Source organism: Lactuca virosa, chromosome 2, assembly GCF_052849685.1.
Source record: "Lactuca virosa cultivar CGN04683 chromosome 2, Lactuca_virosa_CGN04683_v6, whole genome shotgun sequence".
In the NCBI taxonomy this organism is placed as follows: domain Eukaryota; kingdom Viridiplantae; phylum Streptophyta; class Magnoliopsida; order Asterales; family Asteraceae; genus Lactuca; species Lactuca virosa.
This window is the reverse complement of record NC_136427.1, coordinates 189,818,861-189,835,853: the sequence shown is the minus strand read 5'-3', so window position 1 is coordinate 189,835,853 and position 16,993 is coordinate 189,818,861.

Sequence of the window (16,993 nt, the reverse complement as noted above, 5' to 3'; positions counted from 1 at the left end):
TTACAAATCTCCCCCAATTATCTTAGACTTCATCCTCGAAGTCTACTGCTCGGTCCCGAAAAAGCTCGGGGTAATTCTCCCTCATCTCGTCCTCCGGCTCCCAGGTCCATTCCGAGCCATTGCGGTCCTGCCACTGCACCTTTACCAGCTCCACTCTCTTGTTCCTCAGATCCTTCGATTTCCTGTCAAGGATCGCCACTGGCCGCTCGATGTAATTCAGGCTGTCATCCACCTGAATATCCTCTAATGGTACCACCGTCGAATCGTCCACCAGACACTTCCGTAACTGAGAGATGTGAAAAGTGCTATGAATCTTACTGAGTTCGGCTGGCAGATCCAGCCTATATGCCACCTTGCCCACCCGGGCTACAACCCTGAAGGGTCTGATATATCTGGGGCCCATCTTTCCCCGCTTCCTGAATCGAATGACGCCCTTCCAAGGCGACACTTTCAGGAGCACCATATCCCCGACCTGGAACTCCAGGTCCGATCGACGCTTGTCGGCATAAATTTTCTGCCAACTCTGAGCAGTCTGAAGCCTACTCCGAACCTGCTGGATCCTCTCCGTCGTCTTGAATACCACCTCGGTACTCCCCATGACCCTCTAACCCACCTCACCCTAGCATATCGGGGTCCTACACTTCCTCCCATACAACATCTCGAAAGGAGGACGGTCGATACTCGCATGATAGCTGTTATTATTGGAGAACTACGCCAGTGGAAGGTAAGTATCCCAACTACCTTCGAAGTCCAAAACACACGCCCGCATCATATCCTCTAAAGTCTGGATGGTCCGCTCGCTCTGACCATCCGTCTGTGGGTGAAAGGCGGTGCTAAAGTGCAGACGAGTACCCAGCTCTTCATGAAACCTCTTCCAGAACCTGGAAGTGAACCGTACATCCCTGTCGGAAATCACTGAAACTGGCACCCCGTGCCGCGCCACTACCTCCCTGATATAGATGTCAGCCAACTTTTAGGCCGAAATGCTCTCCTGAATCGGAATAAAATGGGCGCTCTTTGTCAATCGATCAACGATGACCCAAATTGAATCCACTCCACGCGCGGTCCTGGGAAGCTTCGTAATAAAATCCATAGTAATATCCTCCCACTTCCACAGCGGGATATTCAACGGTTGGACCTTGCCGTGAGGTTTCTGGTGCTCAACCTTGACCTTCCTGCAGGTCAGGCACCTCTCCACAAACCAAGCTACGCCCCTCTTCATACACGGCCACCAATAATCCAGACGAAGATCCCTGTACATCTTCTTCGCACCGGGATGGATAGAAAACTTGGATTTGTGCGCCTCCTCCATCAATACCTGGCGCACACCTCCATGATATGGGACCCACACCCTACGGTGAAGAGTCAACAATCCACGACCGTCATAGTCGAAGGAGGAAACCTGATCCATAATTCGCTCGCTCTTCCGATGTTCCTCCTTTATGGCCTCCTGCTGGGCCTCCCGAATCTGCTCCAACAGCGGAGTCACGGCTGTCATCCTCAGAAAGATGTCCCTGATCGGCGCCGTCTTGCGGCTAAGCGCGTCGGCCACGACATTGGCCTTCCCCGGGTGGTAGAGGATCTCAAAATCATAATCCTTTACCACATCAAGTCACCGACGTTGCCTCATGTTTAGATTTGGCTGGTCCATGAGATACCTCAGGCTCTTATGGTCCGTGTAAATGGTACAACGAACCCCATAGAGGTAATGGCGCCAAATCTTGAGGGCGAAAACAACAGCCCCCAGCTCCAAGTCGTGCATCGGATAGTTCGCCTCGTGAGGCTTCAGCTGCCTCGAAGCGTAAGCGATAACATGCCCTCTCTGCATCAATACCGCGCCCAAACCTGAGATGGACGCATCGCAATATACTACAAAATTCTCCTTGCCCTCCGGCAGGGCTAAAATTGGCGCCTCGCACAATCTCTGTCTCAACGTCTCAAACGCGGCCTGCTGCTCAGGCCCCCAGCGAAAGATCACGACTTTCCTCGTCAGCCGGGTCAAGGTCACGACTATCTTGGAGAAGTCCTGAATGAATCTCCGATAGTAGACTGCCAGTCCCAGAAAGCTCCGAAACTCAAATGGAGACCTCGGAATCTCCCACCTCATCACGGCCTCCACCTTGGCCGGGTAAACCGAAATCCCGTTCTGGTTGACAAGGTGCCCAAGAAACTGCACCTCGCGCAACCAGAACTCACAGTTGGAGATCTTAGCATACAAGCTCTCCCTCCTCAGAGTATCCAGAACCTCCCACAAGTGCTCCTCATGCTGCTCTCGCATCTTGGGATAAACCAAGATGTCATCAATGAAAACTATCACAGACCGATCCAACATCGGTCTGCACATGTGGTTCATGAGATCCATGAACGCGGAAGGAGCATTGGTGAGCCCGAAAGGCATCACCACGAACTCATAGTGACCATAACGCATCCGAAAAACAGTCTTCTACACATCCTCCTCTCTGACCCTCATCTGATGATAACCTGAACGCAAATCAATCTTGGAGAACCAAGATGCTCCCTGTAGCTGGTCAAAGAGGTCATCAATCCTCGGGAGTGGGTAACGGTTCTTCACCGTTACCTTATTCAGCTCCCGATAATCTATACACATCCGATGCGACCCGTCCTTCTTCTTTACAAATAAAATCGGGGCTCCCCAGGTTGAACTGCTCGGTTTAATGAATCCCTTGTCTAACAGCTCATGCAGCTGTGTGGACAACTCCTGCATCTCAGGAGGAGCTAACCGATACAGTGCCTTGGCTATCGGGGCCGCACCAGGGACTAGGTCGATCCTGAACTCTACCTGCCTCTCCGGAGGTATCCCAGGCAACTCCTCGGGGAATACATCCATGAACTCTCATACTACTGGCACATTGCCCACCGTCGTCTTACCCGCCTCCCGGGTATCCATAACGTAGGCGACATATCCTGCACAACCCTGCTGGAGGTAGCGCCTAGCCCTCGCTGCTGAGCATAAGGCTGGTCCTTGTTGTGGCCTCTCGCCCTGAATCACCAGCTCTCCCCCACTTGGGGTTCTAATCCGCACCAACTGCTGCACGCAGTCGATCACCGCCCCATTGGGGCTTAGCCAATCCATACCTATAATAACCTTGTTCCCCGCAAAGGTATGGGGACCAAATACACCAAGTAGCACTCCTCGTACAACCTCAGGACATAGTCCCTGAAAACTTCTGATGCTCGCAAAGACCGGTCGTCCGCAATCTCGACCTCTAGAGGGAAATCTAACATGCCCGAGGACTCAGGAAACCTCTTGCTAAGCGCAAGAGAGACAAACGATCGGGTAGCACCCGAATCAAACAACACATGAACTGGGATACCGTTCACATGGAACGATCCTAAACAGAGCACACATATAACATATCAAAATCATAGCGACATAACATAAAAGATTAAAGGGAAGAAATCATACCCGTCACCACATCGGGTGCGGCGTGTGCCTCCTCGGGTGTCAACTGGAAAGCTCGGCTCCTCACCACTGGAGCCTCTGGCTTGACCTTCCGGCCATCCATAACCCGTGTCACCGCTGGAGTTGGCGCCACCACTAGCGCTGCTGCTGCTGTCAACCTGGGGTAGTTGGCCTTTTTATGGCCCCTCTGATTGCAATGGAAGCAAATCAGGTCTGACATCTGAACAGTGGGGGCAGGGGTAGTACAATCCCTGCCAAAATGCCCAGTCTTGCCGTACTTATAACAGCCTGATCCCGACCCAGTGCATCAGACTCCCTCGTGTGACCTACAGCATTTCCCACAGCGGTCCTGGCCCTGCTGGCCCTTCGACCTAGCGTCAAATCCCTTGGGTTTCTTCCCTGAAACCCCAACAACCTGCCCTGTCTTAACTTTCCTCTTCCTGAGGTGCTCTAAATCAATCTCTCTCTCCCTCGCTCTGGCAATCATGGAATCCAGAGTCGGGCAAGCAGAATAGCTGACATGCTCCCGAATGTCATCCCTCAACATATCATGATAGCGGGTCTTCCACATCTCCTGATCCCCTACGTACTGAGGTACCAACAATGTAACGACCCAATTTTCACGACTAAAAATTTCTTTTAAAACATTACTAAAACCATATTTATAAAAACCGTTTCATAAGTCGTAACATAATTTCATAGTATTAATTCAAATCATAAACTTATTATCAGAGTAAAACATCCCAGGCTAACTGACTATGGTGTGTGCACTGCAACCTCTCCGAGCTCCTCTTTTGAAAACTGAGCACCTGAAACCAAAAACTAAAACTGTAAGCACGAAGCTTAGTGAGCTCTCCCAAACTACCACATACCATACAAACATATAAAGCACATACTGGGCCTTGCCCACTGCATCGGACCGAGGTCCGGCCTATCTGGGGCCTTGCCCCCTGCATCAGACTGAAGTCCGGAACTGACTGGGACCTTGTCCCCTGCATCGGACCGAAGTCCGGACTAACTGGGGCCTTGCCCCCTGCATCGGACCGAAGTCTGGAACTGACTGGGACCTTGTCCCCTGCATCGGACCGAAGTTCGGACTAACTGCATCGGACCGAAGTTCGGAACTAACTCAACATAGCATAGCATAAACATATCAACTAGCATGAACACATACATTGTATACTGCATCGGGCCGTAGCCCGGAACACATAACACATAAATCCTGTCTGAGCCACGAAGGCATCAAACATACTAACTACTGCATCGGACCGAAGTCCGGAAACTAACTCAACATAGCATAGCATAAACATATCAACTAGCATAAGCACATATACTGTATACTGCATCGGACCGAAGTCCGGAACACATAACACAAAACATGCTTGAATCACAAAGACATCAAGCAATCCAACTACTGCATCGGACCGAGGTCCGGAACTACTGCTAACTAAACGGGTCGGCATTGTGGCCGTAGACCCGCTCCTACTGGAAGGAAGACTCACCTGCACTGCTGGAGTTCTTGCTGATACCCTGCTGACTACTATCTAACAACTCCCGCACTGCTACTCCAATGACTCCCCAATCTACTAATACCAAATATAACACTTAGTCCCAAACTGCCCTTCAACAGTCAAACTAAGTCAACTCTAGTCAAGTCAAAGTCCTGGTCAAAGTCAACCCTCCAGACTGACTCTACTCGCCGAGTCAGCCCGTTGACTCGTCGAGTCCTTATATTCTGAAATTCTCATAATGCGACTCAACTCGCCGAGTCACCCCTAAGACTCGTCGAGTTCAACGATCTCTGAGTCCCATCCTGCTCAACTCACCGAGTCACCTCCTGACTCACTGATTCGAGGCTTAACCAGGAAAGGTTTGAGGTTCTGCGACCAGACTCGCCGAGTCCAAGAACAGACTCGCCGAGTCCAAGGCAATCTTCAACAGACTCGCCGAGTTGTTCTTCCAACTCGTCGAGTTCCTGCCTATCTTCATCCAACTCGCCGAGTCCACCCATGTGACTCGTCGAGTTCCTACGCGACTCTAAGTCTGATATCTAGCCCGACTCGCTGAGTCATCTCCCAGAGTCGCCGAGTCCTTTCGTGTATTCTCATAATCTCGAGTCGCAGAGCTACTCCTTTGCTCCAAACAATAGATCTGGGTTCCTAGAGTCCATTAGCAACATAAAGTTGCTACCTTTACGTGCTTCTTGTCTCATAATACCAAAACCAAGCTAGAAAGGGACTTAACTCTTGGGGAAAGGCTTTTGCATAACAAATAGAAAGGCTTTCTGCATCAATGATTCATATAGAACTCAGATCTGGAGTTTCAACTCCAGATCTAACTCATGCTTCAAGATCTCATCAATATTTCTCTAACCAATCCCTAGAACTCCAAGAATGTTGAAATAGAAAGGAGAAGGCCAAGTATAACGATTCCTTACCTCCAAAATGACCTCCCACTGAAGTATAATCCGGATTTCTTCTGGTCTCCTTGATCTAGGCTTCTTGATCTTCAAGGTTTCCTTCACCAAAGCTAGATCTTGCTCCAAAAAGGATTATGGCGGCTAGGGTTTGGTATTCTAGGTGAGAGAGACTGTAAAGGAACCCTAAGGAAGAGAATGAGACGTTTAAATAGTGCACAAAGTCCCGGATTTAGGGTTTTTTTTCTCTTCAGACCAGACTCGCCGAGTCCACTTGCCGACTCGCCGAGTCTGTCACTTACTTTACACCCGGATCCCGCTCCGACTCGTCGAGTTCCTCCCTGGACTCGACGAGTCGACACTTTTTAACTTATGGTTTTCCTTTCCTTTCTTGACCTTTCTGATTTCGGGTGTTACAAACAAGGCCCTCTCCCGGAACTTAGCGGTGATCTCCGCCACTGTCTCGGTCGTCTGTCTCATATCAAGAAACTCCCTAGCCAGCTGCTGAAGTTCCACCGCTGGCGCAAACTCAGCCCTGAACCTGGTCACAAAATCCGACCAAGTCATAGCCTTGATGGCTGGGGATCCCAGCGAGTCACCAACTGACTCCCACCAATCCCTAGCTCTATCCCTCAAACATCCCGCAGCAAAGTGGACCTTCGACCCCTCCGGGCAGAAGCTCGTCAACTGCGCAGACTCAATGTCTGCGATCCATCTCCTGGCAGCAATGGGGTCCTTCACCCCATGAAAGTCCGACGCACCACTTCCCCTGAAATCCTTGAAGGACAGGGTGCGCGTACCCGACTGGCTGGGCGTCGAGTCCCTCCGAAATGCCTGGAGGCGATCCTCCATCAACTCGATAATTCCCTCCTTGATCGACCCGAAGATGATAGGGGTCGACTCAAGGATACCTCTAGTGATCTCCGACGCGATGAACCCGTGTAGGTTGTCATCAACCTGCTCGGATCCCGCACCCGAGCCTGATCCTAATCCTGACCCAGATCCTGAACTTCCTGCTCCATGTCGCGTAATCGCCATACTGAAAATAAACACATAAATGTCAGGATCATACATAATCTCGAGAGGCCTCGCACACTCTCCAAGTTTCCTGGTACCATCTTGGCCCTCCTTGACTCGAGTACAGATCCTCTGCTTTCAGTAGTACGGGCCCATACTACCTTCCATATCTATCCTTACTTTCCTCAAGGATTGCTTCAACTTCACCAAGTCCCTTTACCGACACTGCTTTCCATCTATTCTGTGACAACCGTCAAATTTCGGTCAATTCAAAGTCAACAAGTCAAACCGGTCAACTCCAATAACCCTTGTATGCTAGGGTTTACGTTATGTAATCACTATACAATTCGCTATTTTAATGAGAAATCCTCATTTGGAAAGTTCATGTGTTTGATTTTCCTTAGCCTTAACAGTGCTAAACAACGAACCAAAGCGATAAAACACTATTGCACAATCATCGGGATTGTGTACGACACTAAAACACGGTTTAATGGGGTTTACGAACCTTGCGTTGTGAAGCCGGACACTCAAATTAATCACCAACGAAACCTCTCTAAATCGTTTTCACTCTATCTCTTTCTAATTGAAATCTCTCCCAAATCTCTCCCAAATCTCTCCCAAATCTCTCTCAAAAGTTACTTTAACTTTTTGTAATCATTTGGGTCATCTCGACCCTTAACCGGGTCAAAAATCGCTTGAAACGGGATAAAAACGAGTAAAATAGCTTTAAGGATCCGAAACCGAAACCTCTGGTCCGAAGTGTCCGAAGTGTCCGAAGTGTCCGAAGGGTCCGAAGTGTCCGAAGTCCGAAGTGTCCGAAGTGTCCGAAGGGTCCGAAGTGTTCGAAGTCCGAAGTCCGAAGTGAAGTCCGTCCGAAGTGAGGTCCGTCCGAAGCGAGGTCCGTCCGAAGCGAGGTCCGAAGTCAGGCCCTTTTTACCGGTTTTTCGACTACGACTTCATTTTAACTCCGTTTTTCATTATTTTAACGTGGGATTTTCACCCAAAACTTTATTTTATAAACTAAGGCCCCAAAATATATAAATCTCCAGGGTTTTTATAAAATATATTAAAAGAATTGGTGATTGAACTAATTATTGAGGGAATATTTGCTTTTCCTTAATTTATGGCAAAAGCAACCCACTACCACCTCACTCTATGATCAGCCACTCTTTCCCACTACCCCTTGTCTCCTTAGTGGACCTTTACAGCCAATCTCCAGCTCTTCCCACGTTCTAAGAGCTGGAGGATTGATCCTCTCTCCTCATTCTCCATAAAAACTCTTTCATTCTACACTTAGCAACCAAGAACACTCTCCAAAATTCTCTCATCTTTTCTCTCAACTTCAAGAACTTCAAGGCCCTCTCCAGGGATTTCTTTCTTCAATTAGTAAGTATCTTCATCATTCACATAATTATTAAACTCCATTCTACTCAAATCATTGATATCTTACACAAGTTCCATCTTATTCGGTGTTAGATTCTCGAATCATCAAGACATCTTCTTAGTGTTCTTGAGTTGAACACTTCCTCTCTCTCACTTTCATCTACTGAAACCACATAAGGTGAGTTCATACCCATACATTCACATGTTTTTCTTAAGTTTTAAAGGGGTAATACAAGTAAAATCATCAAGAACACAATTAAACTTTTTCTAACAGATTGCATCAGAAAAGATGGACGTTAATCACGGACTGTTTTGGTCAACTTAAAAATTTTAGTTTTCAAAACTGTTTCAGGTGCAAGTAGTTCAAACTCTTAGCTTTAAAATGACTACTTGCACATCTCCAAATGATTTTTCTACAATTAATGGTGATTTTTACAAAACTGTCTGTCATTTCAGAGGTAAACCCCGACCAGTCTGTGATTATGAACATTTTCACCTCTGTTAGAGATCACTAAAAATCATGATAAAATTTACGAACAAACTAGACTCATATTCCAAACTCTCAAAATTTGCGGATTTAGATTTAGAGCTGTGATGATTTTTCTATAAATTTTCTAAGAACGGTAACAGAAACTGTTTTTAACGAAAAGTTGCTGTTAATTTCATTTCACCTTGTAACATGTTGAGCAAGGTGTATATCTTTATGTGACTATATGTTACTGCAATATATGACATTTTATCTTAATATTTAGACACACATCAGTTTACAAATGGATTTGGTCATATAAAATATAAAGAATAACAAGTGATTATAATCAAAGTACAATCGATACATTCAAACATTAAATAAACTATTTTGAATATAGTTTGCATACATTACCACGTACTACCCTTGGTTGATAAACTATAATAGGTATAGTTTATGATACATTACATAACACATACATTTAAAAAGGGTACATTTATACAAAGGATATTTTCATTAAGCAAGGTACGGCCATACGGTACCAAGTTTTCATAACACGAAATTCCGTTAATGACTTTGTGAGACAATTACTTCAAATTACCATTAAGTCATGTATTGTAACCAGAGTCTCCTTGAGGGAGAGCGTGATACTTGTGTATAGATCTATATTGGGTTTGACAAACTCACACCTAAACTGCATGCAACAGTTAGACCGATAGGTCTGGGGTGACAAATGTCATAACATTTCCGACGCTTGAAGAACGTCGTTTTAGGCAACCTTGGTCATAGTATGGTTATAATAAACTCACATAAAGTATTAACAAACATTGGAATTTACGGGAACTTCATTAAAATTTAACGAGTTTATGTCGATTTAAACTTGCATTGTTTTACTATAAATATGACAAATTACTTGTACATTTCGATCTTTGGGTTTTAAGACTACATTTACACATTAAGGAAAATATTGGATTTTTCTAACACAAATACTACTTTTACAAACGAAAAGTTTATGAACTCACCAACCTTTGTGTTGACATTTTTTTTAAACAACTTGTATTCTCAGGAAACAATTAAACAGGTAATCAAGTGCTTTTGAGGATGGGACGCTAAGGCGTCTACTATTTCATATTTTATCAATATATTGTAATTGATTCGTAAACATGTAATTCATACAATGATGTAATTTTTTTTCAATTATATATATGTTGGTTGTGTTTGCTTGAATTACTATTACAATTGCTGTTATGATACTATACATGAAGTCCTCCACCCCCAGACGTTTCCGCCATCCTTGGTTTGGGGGTGTGACAGATTGGTATCAGAGCGCGGTTTATAGTGAATTAAGTATATCAAACCACATAAGATATACAAACTATAAACACAATTGGGACTATTAGTCTCTGATTTGTGCATTCTTCAAATAAATATACTTTTAGAAAATAAATGATTCTTTTTATTAAAAAGTATAAATACATGCATACATGCTCACATAGTGTCATAACTAGAAGAACATAAAATAAAAGAAGAGGAGTTGTACATTATGGGTATGCCTTGGTATATGTAAATCAAGTCTGGGAAGGATATAGCCTGATCAACTATATCTGTCCGGGAATTGACTTGCATATACCGGGGGATGGTCAGGATGGACAACAAATCTAACAAACTCGTCTTACCGCTAGTACGCCTCATTCACGAAGCCGGTCTATAAGGGGGGTATAAGGTTGTTGCCTATAAAATGGCAACTTAATGGGTGTCCACTCTCACCCACCGCTTCCTTGATCGGTGGAGGGTCGTTAGCCGAACGGGTAAGACAAGGACTTATAAATTCTGATTAAAAGTATGATGAATATTATAAAGTAACTAAATGCTTTAAGAACTCAAAACTAAACATTTACAAATACTATAGGAGTATTTTGTGTTACTATAATAAAAATATTTTATACTTTCATTTTACCTCATAACCCAATGTATTGGGTCAATAAAAAGTATAAAATCGTATGTATCGTAAACATACCGGAAAACAACGTAATAATATACTTTATGTATAAAAGATTTCTCTCCCTATAAATACACTTTTACTAAAAGTACATTGGTTTACGACTTATGACAGAACCATGCCGCCAAGAAGAAGACCAAGACCTTCCAGCAACACAGCAACACCTCCTCCGCCGCCGCCTCCACAGTTTGATCCCGCGATGTTCCAGGCTGCAGTAACAGCAGCCGTAGCGGCCGCAATGTCGCAGATAGGGACCAACGGAGCTGGTGGTTCGGGATCGGGAGCTACACACTCTAACCACGGAGACAGTACGTGGCGTGCAAAAGAGTGTTCATGCAAAGACTTCACAAATGGCAAACCCGACAACTTCAATGGAAGCGGGGGAGTCATCACGTTGATGCAATGGTTTGAAAAGACCGAAGTAGTCTTTCAGGTGTGCTCCTGCCCCGAAGCGAGCAAAGTTAAGTTCGCAACCTTAACCTTCACCGGCCGGGCCCTTACTTGGTGGAACTGCCGGGTTAAGTCACTTACTCTCGAAGTGGCTAGCTCCATAACCTGGGCAGAACTAAAAACGTTGATGATGAAGGAGTACTGCCCGAGAGGTGAAATTCAAAAGCTGGAACAAGAACTCTGGAACCTCAGGATGACGGGCTCTGACCTTGAAACCTACACCGCCCGATTCAATGAATTGGCTCTCCTCTGCCCAACAATGGTTACTCCGGAGGAGAAAAAGGTGGAGCGATACCTTTGGGGACTGTCTCTCCACGTGCAAAGTAGTGTCCTGGCTTCAAGGCCAACTACTTTTGACAGTGCCAGGGAGCTGGCACAACAACTTGTTGACCACCGAGCCGGTCATAATACTACAACCACCACCACTGATAAATCAAAAGGGGGAAACAACAAAAGGAAGTTCTGGAACGAAAAGAAGAGCCAACCAGCACAGGACCCCGCTAAGAAGCAACAAATTGTTGCTGTCCATGCTGCTACTAATGCTGCCACTACTGCTACCACTCCAGCACCACCGAAGCCATATGCGGGAAAACTACCTAAGTGCAACAAGTGCAACTTTCACCACAATGGTGCTTGTAGGGAGATGCACTGTAACAACTGCGACAGGAAGGGGCACACTGCTCGTTTCTGTAAAGCGCCGGCTCAACCAATCAACCAAGTCGCCAGTACGGGGGCAACCCGGACCTGCTACAACTGTGGAGACGCAGGTCACTTCAAAAGAGACTGCCCCAAAGCACAAGCCCCTAATGCTGGTGGAGTAGGAAGAGTCCTGGCAATAGGACATGGGGAAGCAGTCGAGGATCCCACGGTGGTTACCGGTACGTTTCTCCTCAATAACTCTTATGCATGCGTACTATTCGATAGTGGAGCGGAGAGGAGTTTCGTGAGCCACCAATATAAACATTTACTTGAATAAAATCCCCAATCACTAAAGGATACTTATGTAGTAGAAATGGCAAATGGGAAAGTAGAACGCACTAGCGATATATACTCAGAATGTACTCTCACTCTAGACAACCATACATTTAAAATTGACCTGATGCCAGTCACCATAAAAAGTTTCGACGTAATCATCGGGATGGATTGGTTAGTTCCTCACCGTGCCGACATTCTATGTTACGAAAGGGCCGTTCGCCTCAATCTACCAAATGACGAAACCCTTCTTATCTATGGTGACAAACCTAGTGCGAATTTACAAATCATCTCATGCATCAAAGCCCAAAAGTATCTCCGGAAGGAGTACCACGCCTTCTTAGCCCATGTAGTAGACAAGAAACAAGACGTGAAAGACATCAAGGACATCCCCGAAGTGTGTAACTTCCCGGATGTGTTCCCAGAGGATCTTCCTGGTGTACCACTCGCACGACAAGTCGATTTCAGAATTGACTTAATACCCGGAGCTACCCCCGTAGCCAGAGCTCCATACCGCCTCGCACCATCAGAAATGCAGGAGTTGTCCAGTCAGTTGACCGAGCTTTTGAACAAAGGGTTCATCAGACCAAGCTTCTCACCTTGGGGAGCACCAGTCCTTTTTGTAAAGAAGAAGGACGGATCCTTTCGCATGTGCATCGACTATCGGGAACTAAACAAGCTCACCATCAAAAACCGATATCCTCTGCCCCGAATCGACGACCTTTTCGACCAACTCCAAGGAGCAAATTTTTCTCAAAGATCGACCTAAGGTCAGGCTACCATCAGCTACGAGTTCAAGAAGAAGATATTCCCAAAACTGCATTCAGAACTCGCTATGGGCACTACGAGTTTGTGGTGATGTCCTTCGGTTTAACAAACGCACCTGCGGTATTCATGGACCTAATGAATAGAGTGTGTCGACCCTACCTAGACAAGTTTGTAATCGTATTCATCGACGATATCTTGATCTACTCGCGAAGCGAAGAAGAGCATCGCCTACATCTACGCCAAGTGCTAGAGACGCTAAGAGCGGAGAAGCTTTATGCTAAGTTCTCTAAGTGTGAATTCTGGATTAGAGAAGTGGATTTCCTTGGACATGTGGTAAGTGAGAAAGGCATACATGTGGACCCCTCCAAGATCAAGGCAATCGAGAATTGGTCAGCACCCAAGACGCCAACCGAAATTCGACAATTCCTTGGGCTTGCTGGCTACTACCGAAGATTTATACAAAACTTCTCCAAGATTGCGAAACCACTCACCACCTTGACGCAGAAAGGTGTGATATTCAAGTGGGAAAATAAACAAGAAACTGCTTTCCAAATGTTAAAACAAGCCCTATGCAGCGCACCGATCTTGTCTCTCCCAGAGGGAACCGAGGACTTCGTAGTGTACTGTGATGCTTCGAATCAAGGCCTCGGATGTGTGCTCATGCAGAGAGGGAAGGTTATCGCGTATGCATCAAGACAGCTTAAGACGCACGAGGTTAATTATACTACGCACGACCTGGAATTAGGAGCAGTGGTTTTCGCTTTGAAGATCTGGAGACACTACCTCTACGGCACGAAATGCACTATCTTCACTGATCACAAAAGTCTTCAGCATATCCTCAATCAGAAAGAGCTCAACATGCGACAGAGGAGATGGGTGGAGTTGCTGAATGACTACGAGTGCGAAATTCGTTATCATCCGGGCAAGGCCAATGTAGTGGCCGATGCTCTAAGCAGGAAGGAGTACTCGGGCCGCCGAGTAAAATCCTTAACAATGACAATCCATTCCCACCTGACCATACAAATCAAGGAAGCTCAACTGGAAGCTTTGAAACCAGAAAAGGTGGCAGGAGAGACATTAAGGGGAATGGATAAAAACTTAGAAGTCAAGGAGGATGGAGCACGTTATATCATGAACCGGATTTGGACACCGAAGTTCGGTGGACTCCGAGATGTTGTCATGAATGAAGCACACAAGACTCGATACTCCATCCATCCCGGGTCGGGTAAGATGTATCTGGACCTCAAGAAATTATACTGGTGGCCGAACATGAAAGCTGAGATTGCTACCTATGTGAGCAAGTGCCTGACTTGCGCTAAGGTCAAAACCGAATACCAGAAACCATCCGGGCTATTACAACAGCCGGATATACCTGAGTGGAAGTGGGAACGAATAACAATGGACTTCATAACCAAGCTGCCTAAGACATCGGGCGGTCTTGACACAATATGGGTAATTGTAGACAGATTGACCAAATCAGCACACTTTCTACCAATAAAAGAAACCGACAAGATGGAGAAGCTGACTAGAACGTACATCAGAGAGATTGTACGACTCCATGGTGTGCCGATATCCATTATCTTCGATAGAGATAGTAGATTTACCTCACGGTTTTGGCAGTCTCTACAAAAATCATTGGGAACTAGGCTTGACATGAGTACGGCCTACCACCCACAAACCGACGGACAGAGCGAGCGAACCATTCAAACGTTGGAAGACATGTTAAGAGCTTGTGTGATAGACTTCGGTAAAGCATGGGATACCCATCTACCGCTTATTGAATTCTCCTACAATAACAGCTATCATACTAGCATCAAAGTCGCTCCATTCGAAGCTCTTTACGGTCGCAAATGCAGATCACCCCTGTGTTGGGCTGAGGTGGGGGATACACAGCTAGCTAGAGGGCAAGTCTCTAATAGCACTCTCACCGGTCCAGAAATCATCCGCGAAACCACCGAAAAGATCGTACAAATCCGAGCACGACTTAAAGCCTCAAGAGACCGACAGAAAAGCTACGCAGACAAGCGGAGGAAACCCTTGGAATTCCAGGTGGGAGACCGAGTCCTTTTGAAAGTCTCACCCTGGAAAGGCTTGATACGCTTCGGAAAGCGTGGGAAGCTGAATCCAAGATACATAGGGCCTTTTGAGATTCTCGCTAGAATCGGCCCCGTAGCTTACAAACTCAATCTACCCCGCGAACTTAGAAATGTGCATCCTACCTTCCACGTCTCGAACTTGAAAAAGTGCCTATCCGATGAGACTCTCATTATTCCACTCGAGGAAATTGAGATCAATGAGAGCCTCAACTTCGTGGAAGAACCTGTGGAGATCATGGACCGGGAAATCAAACGAACGAAACAAAGTCGTATTCCCATCGTGAAGGTACGTTGGAACGCTAAACGAGGACCCGAATTCACCTGGGAACGCGAGGATCAGATGAAACAAAAGTATCCACATCTCTTCCCAAACTCTTGAAATCCCAGTCGAAATGAAAATTTCGGGACGAAATTCCTTCTAACGGGGGGATGATGTGACAACCGTCAAATTTCGGTCAATTCAAAGTCAACAAGTCAAACCGGTCAACTCCAATAACCCTTGTATGCTAGGGTTTACGTTATGTAATCACTATACAATTCGCTATTTTAATGAGAAATCCTCATTTGGAAAGTTCATGTGTTTGATTTTCCTTAGCCTTAACAGTGCTAAACAACGAACCAAAGCGATAAAACACTATTGCACAATCATCGGGATTATGTACGACACTAAAACACGGTTTAATGGGGTTTACGAACCTTGCGTTGTGAAGCCGGACACTCAAATTAATCACCAACGAAACCTCTCTAAATCGTTTTCACTCTATCTCTTTCTAATTGAAATCTCTCCCAAATCTCTCCCAAATCTCTCCCAAATCTCTCCCAAATCTCTCTCAAAAGTTACTTTAACTTTTTGTAATCATTTGGGTCATCTCGACCCTTAACCGGGTCAAAAATCGCTTGAAACGGGATAAAAACGAGTAAAATAGCTTTAAGGATCCGAAACCGAAACCTCTGGTCCGAAGTGTCCGAAGTGTCCGAAGTGTCCGAAGTCCGAAGTGTCCGAAGTGTCCGAAGGGTCCGAAGTGTCCGAAGTCCGAAGTCCGAAGTGAAGTCCGTCCGAAGTGAGGTCCGTCCGAAGCGAGGTCCGTCCGAAGCGAGGTCCGAAGTCAGGCCCTTTTTACCGGTTTTTCGACTACGACTTCATTTTAACTCCGTTTTTCATTATTTTAACGTGGGATTTTCACCCAAAACTTTATTTTATAAACTAAGGCCCCAAAATATATAAATCTCCAGGGTTTTTATAAAATATATTAAAAGAATTGGTGATTGAACTAATTATTGAGGGAATATTTGCTTTTCCTTAATTTATGGCAAAAGCAACCCACTACCACCTCACTCTATGATCAGCCACTCTTTCCCACTACCCCTTGTCTCCTTAGTGGACCTTTACAGCCAATCTCCAGCTCTTCCCACGTTCTAAGAGCTGGAGGATTGATCCTCTCTCCTCATTCTCCATAAAAACTCTTTCATTCTACACTTAGCAACCAAGAACACTCTCCAAAATTCTCTCATCTTTTCTCTCAACTTCAAGAACTTCAAGGCCCTCTCCAGGGATTTCTTTCTTCAATTAGTAAGTATCTTCATCATTCACATAATTATTAAACTCCATTCTACTCAAATCATTGATATCTTACACAAGTTCCATCTTATTCGGTGTTAGATTCTCGAATCATCAAGACATCTTCTTAGTGTTCTTGAGTTGAACACTTCCTCTCTCTCACTTTCATCTACTGAAACCACATAAGGTGAGTTCATACCCATACATTCACATGTTTTTCTTAAGTTTTAAAGGGGTAATACAAGTAAAATCATCAAGAACACAATTAAACTTTTTCTAACAGATTGCATCAGAAAAGATGGACGTTAATCACGGACTGTTTTGGTCAACTTAAAAATTTTAGTTTTCAAAACTATTTCAGGTGCAAGTAGTTCAAACTCTTAGCTTTAAAATGACTACTTGCACATCTCCAAATGATTTTTCTACAATTAATGGTGATTTTTA